The sequence below is a fragment of the Ciconia boyciana genome, chromosome 16 (assembly GCF_034638445.1).
Source record: "Ciconia boyciana chromosome 16, ASM3463844v1, whole genome shotgun sequence".
NCBI lineage: Eukaryota > Metazoa > Chordata > Aves > Ciconiiformes > Ciconiidae > Ciconia > Ciconia boyciana.
Genome location: NC_132949.1, coordinates 13,565,599 through 13,578,732, shown reverse-complemented (window position 1 = coordinate 13,578,732; position 13,134 = coordinate 13,565,599). Strand labels below are relative to the sequence as shown.

General features: G+C 49.3%; 1 protein-coding gene across 7 annotated transcripts in view; it reads right to left on the bottom strand.

Moving 5' to 3' along the window:
* Positions 1-13,134, bottom strand: part of MYOCD (myocardin) — a 263,589-nt gene that overhangs the window by 39,970 nt on the left and 210,485 nt on the right. The gene's annotated exons all lie outside the window — the stretch shown is intronic.

Below are 13,134 nucleotides of genomic sequence, written 5' to 3'. Positions count from 1 at the left end.
TGCTTCTCCACCTGCCAAACATTCTCTCAGAGAAGAAAAACTTTTTGCAAACAATCAAAGTAAAGAGATGCAGATCCTTTGAGGCTCCCCATCCCCAAGCCCATGTCTGGTTCACTTGAGGTAAGTGGAAGGAAATGAACTGATGGTGGTACAGAAGTGGTACAAGTTAAGCTAAGTCAAGGACAGGTCTCAGCTTCCTGACACATGGGTCTCACCTGGGAAGCTACCTAGATTCCTGCTAGATCATAAGCATCCACCTGAAAACTCCTTCAGACCTGGTTTGGGTTTGTTTTGTTTGCTTGTTTAGGTTTTTGTTTGTTTGTTTTTTTATTCTGTGGTTTCTGGGAAGTCCTCATACATTTGGCTTGGTGATAGGAATTTCAGGGCTTCCAGACTCCAGGGCCCATGTTGTCAGATACCTTAGAAACCCAGTAGCCCCAGAAGCTCTGATTCCAGCAGTGCCCCACTGAGAGCTGAGGAGTGCTGGGGTCCCTCAACCTCATGTAGTCTGTGTGATGTGGCTGCTCTGAGCTGAGCCCTCTATCTGTTGTGGGCTGGACATGTGGTTTCCTCATCATACTTGTCATGATGAAGTGGATATTCCTTAATGTCTGATGGGGAAGAGGTTATTGAAATAAATTCATCTCCAAGCATGGACCTGAGTCAGTAAACAGAGCCCTACTGCAGTATCCAGCAAGCTGGCCAGGAGGCTTGTTCCTTACTAATCTTTCCTAATGTTTAGTCCACTATGTTTGAAATGTCCCATCTAATGGACTGCTCCTCCTAAGTAGTGCTATCCTGAAACAAACACCACCAATTAGCAGAACCACACCACAAGCAGCTCAAGGACAAGACAGGACTCATGGACACCCACAGTCTCAAATTGCAGCTTCTTGCAGTTTTTTGCGTTGCAAACTCCTGTATGATTTACTGACCCTCCTGGCCAAAGCCCCGCTCAGGTATCCCTGCCCCCTTTGGAGCCTGCCAATTCCTAATGTCTTCTCCATCATGCATTAGCTGGACCTGAGGAGGCTCTGGCCATACAGCGCCTCATGTGCTGGTCTCACCCTGGATCTGTCCCTCTGTCTCTTCAGGACTATCTGCAGATGTGATGGATGGGTCCCTGGTTCCACATCAGCCATGACAATGCACTTGTCACCCAGCAGCCCAGAGGAAGTGTCTCCAGGAATTTTTCACTCCAATGCTATGTCTTCCTGTGAGAATGAGCTCTGCTTCCTCAGTCCCTTCTTGCTGCTACTGGAGTGGTTCATGTTCATGTCCTTTTCTGCCTGAAATTTACCATCTCCAGTCTTTTGAGTTCAGTGGAAGAGGAGTGGAGTGCAAGGGAGACACTGCACGGTGTGATCCTGCTTGGTATAAATCTCCCTGTGGTAGTAAAAGGCCATCAGCAGGGATGACCTAGGACCGCCAAAGAGCAGTGAGCTGCCCAAAGTGCACTGTGCAGGCACGAGAGTTCCAAGCCTGAAATCAAATGCTTGGAGGAGGCTGGCAGGACAGGCCTGGCCCCTGCTGCAAGGCACTCTGCCGGGTGGGCTTTTCCCATCACCTCCGTAACTGGCACCTTGTCTCTGCTGAGGCACGTGCATAGAAGAGGACTTGCCGAAAGACCCCACATCAAGGATGTAGACAGTGCAGGAGCCTTCTGGGCCCCTAAAGCCCTTGAGTATCATAGTCTTCCCTCTTTCATGGAGATGCACTGGCCACCTAAATGATAAATGAAGACAAAGGACTTTTGTTTTCTAGCGTGGACTGCTAAAATGATTAGTGGGTGAGATGGATATAGGCTGTGGTCTCCTAATTTTTCAGAGCAGTCTAGAGGGGCCTCTAAAGCAGTGAATAAAACAGAACCAATTAAAAAATTCTGGTTTTGACTTTCAGAGAATTATTCACATGGTCCCACACAAGTGTGGTGAAAACTCAGAACTGTTCCAAGGCAGGAAGCAAAGTATTGTGATGAGTCAAAATCAGGAATACACAAGAAAAGGAGGTAGAAAGTTTGGGCAATGATCAACAGGGAAAAAGCTCAAGCACTATATTTATTATTTTTTAGATGGGGTAGGGGCTGCAAAATGTGCAGCTGAAAAAGTAAACAGGTTAGTAAAATCCCAGAATGATCAAGAAATTGGTGTGTGGCCTGCCTCAGCTGGGGAGGATGGCCAGACAGTGGTGGATAGAGCCCATTTGATGTGGATAAATTCCTTACTTTCATATCAGAATGGAGGATGAACCCTGCAAACTCCCCAAGCACAGAAGCCTGGGAGATGGAGTCATGCAAAGATCACAGGTTCCTTGAGCTTGAGTCACTGTGTGTACAGAGGCTAACTGGATGAGATGGTTTCTATGCTTAAGAATAAAGCTTTCTACTTACTTGTTTGCTGACTGTTCACCCAGATTAATGCAAAGTGTAGAGTGATTTAGCAGGCACATCCCGGTTGGTAATTTGCAAGGGATGTACGTGGTGTCCCACCTGGCTGGCCTGACCTCCATTTTAATGGGATACCTTTGTTCCTCCCTACTCTTTTCTCAGGATTCTTTATTAATCTGCAGACAATTCCTGATCAGTTCCCCTGGAGGGCACATGTCAGACCAGCACTGCATATGGGAGGTTGTACTGGCCATGTATCCCAGGGCACGTAGGTAGTTCTCCGCTAGCTGAAAGAATGAGCCTGCTTCTGTCTGAGAACATTTACACCAGATATTTGGCTGTGTGAGGCACCCAAGCATCCCCTCACACAGTTTGAGTTTGTCAGTGCCAGGGTTTGCTCACAAGAGATGTCAGAGCCCGTCCTGAATGCCAGTGCCTGTGCAGGATTGCTGGTGTTATGGCTTTGCTCCCTCTTCCCTGGCATTACAAGCCCATGAGGGAATGGATGAGACTGTTGCAGCTTTCTTTAATTCCTTTTTCTTGTCAGCTACAGCCTGTTGGCCACTGATAGTCCTTCCCCTGAACTCCCATATCCCAACAATCAGCATTGGCACTCTGCTGCATGACACCAAAAATGAAAGGGAAGAGCAGGAAGATTGAAATGTCGACCAAGGGGCTCAAACTGCTGCATATATCTCATCTAGAAACTCACCTTCTGGTTAAACCAGAATTTTCTTAGGGAGGCTGAGGAGAAACTCTGTGTCAGCACAAACAACATGTCAAGATGATCTTGCTTATCTGGCACTTCTCTCCATGCAGCTCCCTGTCTAGGTGATGTTGGAGTCACCACTCTGAAAGCACTGATGTGCTCTTCTGAGAAGGCTATAGAAACTGTACTGGCCACTTTGGCAGCCACTAGACATGGCTCTGTCATTTCTCAAGTCTCAAGTGACCTCAGTCTCTCTTCTTTGTGTGGTAATTGCTAATGCTGGGCTCTTGACTGTGGAGATGCATAGACTGGTCATTTCTCTTCCCTGCTTTCTGTGTTATTTACATTTATTGATGTTGAATCTCATCTGATGTTTCATCTTTCAGGCATTCAGCATGGAGAGAGCTTTCTGCAACTGTCTGCAGGAAGTTTTACTTCTAACTGGTTTAGTAATTTTGAATCATCAGCCTTTTTCCCTAACTTTTCTGCTGAGGAGCCCTCTCCCAGCACATGTTCCTTTGGCACTTCACAAACTACCTCACTCGGATGTGAAAAATGGCCATTTATTCCTATCTTTAACAAGTCATTAGTCCCTGGAAGGCTCTTCCTCTTCCCACCTACAGGCTTGGAGCTAGAGATGTCTGAGGAGAAATCTCGTTGAAAAGTTGGTGGAAACCCACAGCCGCTGTATTCTTCGGCCCACTATTATCCGTACTGTCAGTGAATACTTCAAAGACTTTTGAGCAATTGGTGAGGATGATAACACTTATGCATAGAATTCCTCCATATTTCTGCTAAATCTGTTCAACAAATTTGCAAACTGGAATGAACATCTACTCGTTTATAGTTTCTTGGGTCCTCACTGGAGCCTTTTATAAAAATGAACATCAGATTTACCCCCCTCCTCCACCCATGGCAGATAAGGATGTTGGGTCTCACACTGTGCTTAGCAGCAGAGATGTGTTCCTTTCAATATTTCAGAGTTCTGCAGTCCTCTGGGACTACCAGGTCCCACAGATTTGTTACTACTCATTTAACAAATTTCTTCTAAAATCACTTCTGATGCTACTTTAACAGCTCCTTAATCACATTCCTAGGAAAGACAGAGCCCAGCATACTGCTGGCCCTGGAGATGTTATTACCTGCCCACCATCCTTTCCACCTCTTGCTCTTCTGCTGGTGCTTGCAGTGTCTGTGTCTCTCTCCTTGGGATGCTTTACACAGTATGCCAATTGTTTATCCCAAATGAGGGCAATGCCCTGCCCTTAACAAACCAGGTAAGTAAGGTAAGGTAAGTTGCACAGGCGCATAGGGGAGAAGCGAGCCAGTTCATGAGCTCCACTAGGCACCCTACTTGGGTTCCTACTGCCACCTACCCACCTGACATCCTCTCAGAGAATGAACTAAAACCCAGTGTGCTATTTACCACTCTGTTTAATGCAGAGATAAGCCTGTGATAAAATTAAGTGATAATGAAGAAAGCCAGTTAGCCAGATTTTTAAACAATGCCTGAGCCCGGTTGGGCCAGGAGAAACTTCTGCCGCCTTGTGAACACAGTACACATGCTGTACCCACAGAGTACCTCCATGGGGAGCAATGCCACAGGTCTGGCCTGGGTCTTGCGAACTGCTGCCTCTCCCTGCTAAGGCAGGTGTGGGAAGGGATCAGGCACACATGGGCTCTGGTGGGAGGCCATGTTATTAGTTGACCCCAGGCTTCTGAGATGGTGAAGATTCAAAGTTCCAGGATGCTGATTCCAGGACCTGCTCTTAGAAATCCTTTCTCCCCTCTCCAAAACTGAACAGCTACAAACTATGCCCTGTAAAACCATGCCACTGACAAAGGCTGAGATATTAGAAGAGTTGAAAGACATTTTCTTCTCCTCCTCTCCTCTCCCCTCCTCCCTCCCCCTCTCTCCCTCTCCCTCTCCCTCTCCCTCTCCCTCTCCCTCTCCCTCTCCCTCTCCCTCTCCCTCTCCCTTTCCTCCTCCAGGGAATACCAGTGTCCAAACCTTGCAATCTCTTGGTTCACTGTCCACGCCTGTTTCTTAGGAGGTGACGCAACCTCTAAGAGAGGACTCATCTCCACAAATGACTCAACTGCTGAATTCACAGTCCAGAGCTGGTGTTTCCCTGTGCTGGTCATTATGTGAGAGTCAGCCTTGACCACATGTATTCTTGATGTCTTTGGGAAACAGGGATAAAAGTTGTCTCTCATAAACCTCAAACTAAAGGCAAGGAGGACAGGCACTGAGATCACACCACAGATACTGAGCCATTTGCCTGGAGGCTATCTGTGTTAGATAGCCCAGAAATAGTAAAACCCTCCACAAGGTCTTCATGTGTTTCTAGAGTTCACACTGCCCAAGCCCTCACGTGTTTTGGACATGTCTGCCACCAGGCACTGTGCTGTACTGCAGTCACTGTTCAGCTCTAAAAAGGGCAAGCGTCACCACCAGTTGCCACCTTTTTTTGGAAGGTGAAACATGCACATAGGCACCAAAGATTGCAAAGACCAGTATTGCTCCCCGTTCTCCTGTTTCCAGCACTTCTTTAGGCATCTCTACTGTAAACGGGGTCATATTGACTGCAGCGAGTGAAGGAGTGAGCCTTAAATACCAGAATAAATTAGTCATGGTAGGGAATTCCTTTGAACTGAGAAGTCACACCCCAGAGCCATAAGGATATCAGCTCTGTGTTGCTCACCAGATACCAGGAAGCAGTCCCTTCTAATCTTCCAGCACACCCTATTGTTTATGGTACTGATTTATTTTAAAGCAGATTGTTTGTTTCTATGTAGATTCGCATCTGTGGGAAAAAGACCCAAATGAGCTGATGTTTCTGTGAGATCCCTCTGGGGACTTAGAGGGGTCAGCGTGTGACACAGTGTCTGCGCCACAGAAGGGCAGACTCCAGCAGGTCTCAGGGCTGTGGAGCCACAGCCCTAGGGAGGGGATTCTCCCAGACTGCCCCCCCCCCCCCCCAGGACTGCACTGCCAGGTGAGGCTGGGATCTGCCTCTTGCCCTCTCAGCCTTGTGCAGGGGATTCACTTTGCCTGGCCCACTGCTCTGGCATTTGCTTTCTCGTTGCACAGGAGATGTTGCACAGCTCTGCACCAGAGAAGACCTGCCATTTTACCTGTGTACTCCAGCTACTGCTGGTGTTGATGCCAGCACAGAGAGTATTTATCAGTATTGTCAACAGCAAACCCCTGAATTCTGCAAACTGAATTCACTGCAAGACTTAGAGTTGGATGTAATGCCCAGTAAAAGGTCTCATAAACAGTTTGCAACTGTCCAAGCAAATGGTTTTTCCCCAGACCTGGTGTCCTGCCAGTCACATCTGCTCAGACTGTCCTTTCTTGTAGGAATGAGCCCAGTTTGCCTTTGGCTTCTTCTCTCTAGCGCCTGGCAGCTCCATTTGGAGAAGAGCCTTCCTGCCATGGCCTTATTTCTTGAATCTCCACAGCATGCTCTGGGAAGACAAACCTGATGGGATGAAGTCATGACCCTGACTCTCCCCATCCGATGCGTAGGCTAGCGATAATTTGCTGCATGCTTGTGTAGCTGTGCTGGCAAAGGTCCCACGGGAAGATACAGCTGTACTGGCACAGAGCTCTGTGCTGAATGTCCCCACACTGGTATAACTCTGAATCCTGAAGGAGGAGGAAGGCTGGAGAGAGATTTGCCTTTACAAATATGTTGCTCAGGAGGAGTGCATTCTTCCATTCATAACCAATACAGCTGTGATAAACTGAGTGTAGGGCAAGCATTACAGGGAAACCAGTAGCCAAGGCTCACAAGGAGCTTTGGACATTCTTTGAAAATACGTACTGCCAGGATGTCATCACCTTGATAGAGAGTGGAAGAAGCAATCTTTCCCTGAGGGAGACTTTTACAATGGGCCAGGTGAACTTCCCATTAATGGGTCCCAATGATGGAGACACAGATCACTGCAGTCATCTGAAGGTAGGGCAGATATGAATCTCCTGCTCTGAGACTGCCCTAGCAGAGTTCCAGCTGTGCTGTTGGTCATGGTCTTTAGGAACCTGCAAAGAAGTGAGCTTCTCTTTGCATGCCTGAGACTCAGCCCAGGGGTGAATTGCACAGAAAAGAGGTCCCCTGGCTCTCACATGGCAAACAGTCAGGAGATTCCTCTCCATGACCTGGGACAGAGCTTTTCTGAGCTGAAGCTAGCAAAGCAGCAGTGTCTCTGTCACTGTGAAGTAGAACTGGTCTCTGGGGAATAGTCCAGAATTATCTTAGCTTGGTCCTAGCTCAGTGCTTAGCCCAGAGCATGGTATTTCTTTGGTCAGGAAGCTGTGAGCATGGGTGGTCCAACACAACCCAGTCCTTACCTTCTGATTGCATCAGGCCCTGGTAAGTGCCATCACAGTGGCATTTGCCTACCTTGAATTTGCCACTGTCTGCCAGGCATTTTAGCTGCTCTGTCACCTCCCTATCTCCTCATAGATCTTGGGGGCAGGAATTTATGGTGGAGATGTCATGAGCTCTTCCCGTTCTGACAGCAGACAGGCCTTGCTTGAATTTGAGCTGTGAACTATTTATCACAATGCTGCAAGCATCCAAGTAAGGTCCCTTAATTTATGAAGGTCCAGAAGATATTATGCAATTGACAACACGAACACAAAAATACTTCTGCACTTTACTAAAGCTACTATTAAGCTGCCTGATGTTTTCATCATAATATTTACTTCTTTTTAAATATGCTAAATTCTCCAATCCCATTTCAAAACAGAGAGATCAGAGAATGAAAATAGGGAGATGACATAGCTGTTTAAAGATTATGTAAAATGTTTTTTACTAGCATAAATATTTGATTGTAAAACTCTGCATGTTGTGTTTACCGAGCGGGGATGCACAGTGAGTGCAGAGAGCTTCTGCAGCCTGGCACTGCGGTGGAGGTTGCCCCATGTCCCTGTCTGTCCCTTCCCATGCGGTGCAGGCTGCAGGGATGGTGGGTGCACTGGCAGTCATCCCCGTCTTGCTGGCTCCAGGCAGTGGGCAGAGTGGGGGGCTCACCCCTGACACACCGACCGGTCTTTCGGCAGCAGTGGCTGCAGCCAATCCATCATCTCCAGGATTCTCAGGGCAGGGTGGGTCAGAGGGGGTGAAGGAAGAGTTAAAGGCTCAAAGTCTCCACCTGGTTTGAGGCTGGGGAGGTCAGCAGGAGGGGTGACACTCTTGATGGGGACGCTGCCTTGAGCACAGCTCTCAGGTCAAGCGGGCTGTGCTAGCAGGAGTTCAAGGCACTCAGGGACCAACATGAACGAGGAACTCGGGGTTCAAGTCCATGCAGAGCAGGGGGAAGGGCCAGGCTAGACATGGCCCATGTTGTCCAGAGGCAGCAATGGTCTGGTCTGTGGGATGGAAGATGCCAAGAGCTGCCTCCTGGCTCATGATTGCAGGGGAACACCAACGTTAGGGTGCTGCCCTCAGCCGGAGGGCCAGCACAACAGCACTGTGTGCCCTGAGCACACCGCTGGTATGGACTCACAGGCAGCGGAGGGTCTTGCCCCCATGTCCCTGTGGGGAGGCGGTGGGGAGGAGGACTGGGGATGGGCTTCGCTGATTCTCTGCAGACATAAGTGAGGGAGGCATACGCTGAGTGGGACCGCGTATTTCTGTGTCTCACAGCCGGGGCAGGCAAATTTCTATTTTAATCCACTGGAGATGACGTTTTGGGAATGGTTTCCCAATGGAGCTGGGCACGGATGGCAGAGTCTGGTGGCTTGCTCCGCTCAGGGGACTTCTCTAGCGCTCATGGCTGCTCTGATGTCTCAGGCCTCAAGCAGGGTGCTCTCAGGTGCTGAGCTCCCCTTGCAGCGGTGCCTGGGGTAAGCCTCAAATGCTGCACCCCAGGAAAGCAGGGAATTACTCCCTCTATCCTGTGAGCGCCTTGTGCATGGTGCAAACCAAGCCTACGAGTTGGCTGCCTGTGTCTTTCCTCCTGCATCCCTCAAGCTTCTCCTCCTTCTCCTCCTTCCTTGAGCAGCCAGCCACACAGGTCACCCCAGGCAAGAGTCCATGCATGCCTTCACATCCCCAGACCATGCTGCTAGATATGCTCTTGCGTGCTGTCTAGGCTGCAGGTTGACTGTGTGTTCCTGAAGGGATGTCATGGTGAACGAGACAGTTGCTGCATGCTGCTACTTAGCGCTCCTGCCTTTAATACCAGCCAAATGTGCACCCCCCTCAGGCAACCCTTGTCCTGCCCCAGCTTGGGCAGCACAGGTTGCAGCAGCATTGGTGTTCAGGAGCCTCTACCAAAGCATGAGAAGAGAAAGGCTGGGACCGGGGTGATATCTCTGCAAGCAGGGCTTCCCAGCCAGCCAGTCTTGTGCAAGCAGCTGCAGGACCAATACTGAGAGCAATAAGGAGCATGTGAGCCTACAGCCTGAGCTGGTGCATTTTGTAGCAATGATGAGCCTTTGGCTGCTTGCTGGATGGCCAGTGCAGGCAGGAAAGGTTTTTTGTGCCTGGCCTGGCTGCTGCAAGCTCTGGTGGCTTGGTGGCTGGCTGGAAATGAGGGAGAGAAGCAATGACAGTGCCAGCATCACCTCCAGAGTCCCCAGATTACATGCTTTGCTGACCTGTGTCCCCCCTCACCCTCTGCTTGCTAAGTGTTTGCAGAGACATACTCGGCAGCACGCAGGTGTCCAGAGGGGCTGCACAAGTCCCATTAGTCCATGGGAGCGGCTTAGTAGCCAGGCAGCGCAGAAACTGTCAGGCTAACAGACCCAAGGAGGACGTGCCTGAACAGGGCAGTGCACCCCAAGAGCTCCAGAGGCTCTGCAGGGCCCTGGCCGGCGGAGTGACCTGGCTTCTGTTCCCTCTGCAGCAGGGCTTTGGGCAAGTCACGTCTCCTTTCGGTTTCCTTATCTCTAAACAGTGGATAATGAGGTTAACCCCTTCATAAAGCTCTTGGAAATCTCCCACCGAGCAGGGCCGGATAAGAGCTGTATTGTTGTAAGCCCTGCAGCAGCTCCAAAGCTTGAGGTTTCGCTACAAAGCAGCCTACCCAGCCCTACCTTTGCTCTGACCATGCAGGAGACCAGCAATGAATTGAACATTTCCATCCACATCCCTTCCTCCAGCCCACTAAACTATCTCGACACAGCCACTTGTTTTGTGGTTCAGCCCTAAATAAGGAGTGTGTTTTTGGGGAGGGGGTGTGACAGGCACTAGTGAGTGATATGAAGCAAAGCTGGGCCCGGGTTAGTGGCGAGCAAAGCTAAAGCCCCAGATATACATTGGATGGGCTGGGAGCATTATGTATTTCTGGAATGCCTTCTGGTCTTTATTAAAATGAAACCACAGCCAGCCCAAGAGAGCTCATCGCCCAGGCACGGGGCCAAGTGTAAGTTACTTCTACAAATATTTATTTAACCATATCAATGACAAACTCTTTTGTATAAATGTTTTTATTTAATCATAATTTACCAATTATTTTAAAGCAATTGTTTGCCTGGTTTCTAAACACTAATCAAGAGGTTTGCATTAGCATTACTCAGGCGGATTAGATGCATTATTTCACTGAAGCTTGTGCCATTGCTTGCCTGCCTTGGCCATGGAAGAGGGTGCAGATGGATCCCAAAATTCACTCAAACTGTCAGATTCCCGGAGGACCATGCCTGCAACATTGCCAGCCCTCCCCACCCAGGTGACTCCACACATGGGCTCAGATGAGTTCCTCAGGCACAGGGATGCACAGACGCTGATCCCACATGAGCCTCTGAGGACAGGACTTTCCTCTGGTCTCTCTGGGCTAACGGTCCTTGCCTTCATGGAGGTGCTGGCCCTGTCACAGATGCTTCAAGTGCTCTGCCCTGCCACTGCTTACCCCTCACACCTGAGCCTGGACCTTTCACCGGTGTAGGAGAGGTTCCTCAGTGTTCCCTCAGGCCAGAGTATCTGGCAGCAATACATGAGCCTGGCCATGGTGGTTTGGGACAGAACAGGAGCCCGTGGATGACGGTGTTTGTCTCTGGTGTCCAGCACCCTGCTCCCAGCCCTCTGAGCTCCATCACCTCCTCAGGAGCATCCTGGAAGGCCCCCAGCTCCCAGGCATCCTTTACCCCCGCTCCCTCACACATGGACCTCCTCCAGCCCAATTCTCCCACCTCCGTTCCTGAGATTACACAACGCTTAAAAACAGAGAATCTGTGACTTCTGCAGGGCTCTGCCTCCTCCAACGCACTGTGAGATGCGGTGAGGGCATACTCTGCACCCAGCAGAGCTGCTGGGGAGATGGACGCTGTTGGGCTCGCTGGGGGCTGGCACCCATCAGCGTGCCCTGGGGGCCCTGTGCACTGTGGCCTCTCACTCACACATGGCAGCCTTCGGGGAGCAGCTAGTCCTGCACTGCCGCGCAGACCTGAGGCAAGAGCAAGAATCTGCTCGTTGCGATCTGCCCGTGTTGTTTATTTATAAGATTTCAGGCTGCTACTGTCTTGCACCTTGGCTCACTGCTCCGCAGCGCCTGTTGTAAGCACTAGGTCTGCAGGGAGTTCTCTGTTCACACACATATCTGTTCATCATCTGCGGCAGAGACTGTGCCATTTACAGTGTGTGAGCTGCCATCTTCCTGAGAATACTGATTCCCCCTGCAGCCCTTCACAGGGCAGCTGTCTTTCTGCTGCAAAAATCACCCCCCGCCAGCCTTTCACCTGTGGTATCTGAGACGTCTTCCTACACCAGTCACCATTTAATCAGAAATGGGAGCTGTGTTGCCGTGAAGCTGGGAGAGCTGGTGGTTAATCCTCCTTACAGCAGCCTCCCCAAGTCTCTCGCTTCAATCAGTTTAGGCTACTTGAGCAGGAGAGAAAGCAGAGACTTTGAAATTCTCCCAGATGGGGAGGGATACGGAGGTGCCAAGGTTTGCAAAACACAGATTTGGAGATGAATAACCTGAGCAAAGACTTTGTTACAGCGCTGCAGCAGAGACACAAAATTTCCAGAAAATTTCTTCCAAGATAATAAAACCCAAATAAACAAAAAGAGAAATTGGGGCAAGTTTGATATAACCATGGGACTTACCTACTATTTTAAAGATTATAAAAATAGAAATCAATGCTAGGTATAACCTTCTAACATTTAAGTATATGTTTGTTTTTTCTGAACGATGAGAAATAGACCCACTGCTAGAGACAGAGCAGCATTGCACTTCAAAACACGTAGCTGTATGTCCCTGTAGTCGTACCTCTACAGTGAGAAAACATTAAAGCAATGGTAATAGGGAGCTTCCTACTGTTGACTTGTAAACAAACAGGAAAGTTATTTGGACAGGGCTCTGAAATGCTGCGTAAACATAGACCTAATGATATAATGGAGATGAAGAGGAAACTCTTGGAAATAAAATCATTTCACACACTGCTCTGAAAAGCCTTTTCCTGTCCATTCTGAGGGAAAGTGAACCACAAGGAGGTGCCTGTCCTTGTTCTTTACAATATCCTATTTCTTACAAATCTGTTTTTAGAAATTAACTTTTTTTTTCTCCTTGAAAGTATTGAGGGATTTTTCAGAGCCTCACATCTCTGGATGAGAAGGAAGAGACTCTGTGAGAATCCCACACCTGACACGTGCTGGCTGTGAGAGGTGATTCCTCCCTGTGCTGGTGGGAGGTGGCAGTCCTGGGACAAGCAGGGGCTTGTCCAAGGCTTGCCTTTAAGCCCCTGCTCTGCTCTAAGTAGCAAGGCTACTGTTCTGAGAGCCACATTCATCCTTCCCAACTTGACTGTCTAGAAATTAGATGCAGAGTTCAGCTTTTAGGTCTCCTGAACAGGGAAAGGACAAAAGCAGGTGCTGGCAGAGGGCCATCTGCTCTGCTTATCTTCCACCCTGAGCTCACACTGGGAGGAACAGGTCTTTGGAGGAAACACTCTCTTTCCATCAAGCAGAGAGGAAGCCTAGATGACAGGTAAGACTAGATTCTAACTTTCAGATAACTGACGTGAGAGGAGATGAATCCCACCAGACGTGGCCAAGACCAGAGGACAGAGAGGGCAGTTGATCACTGG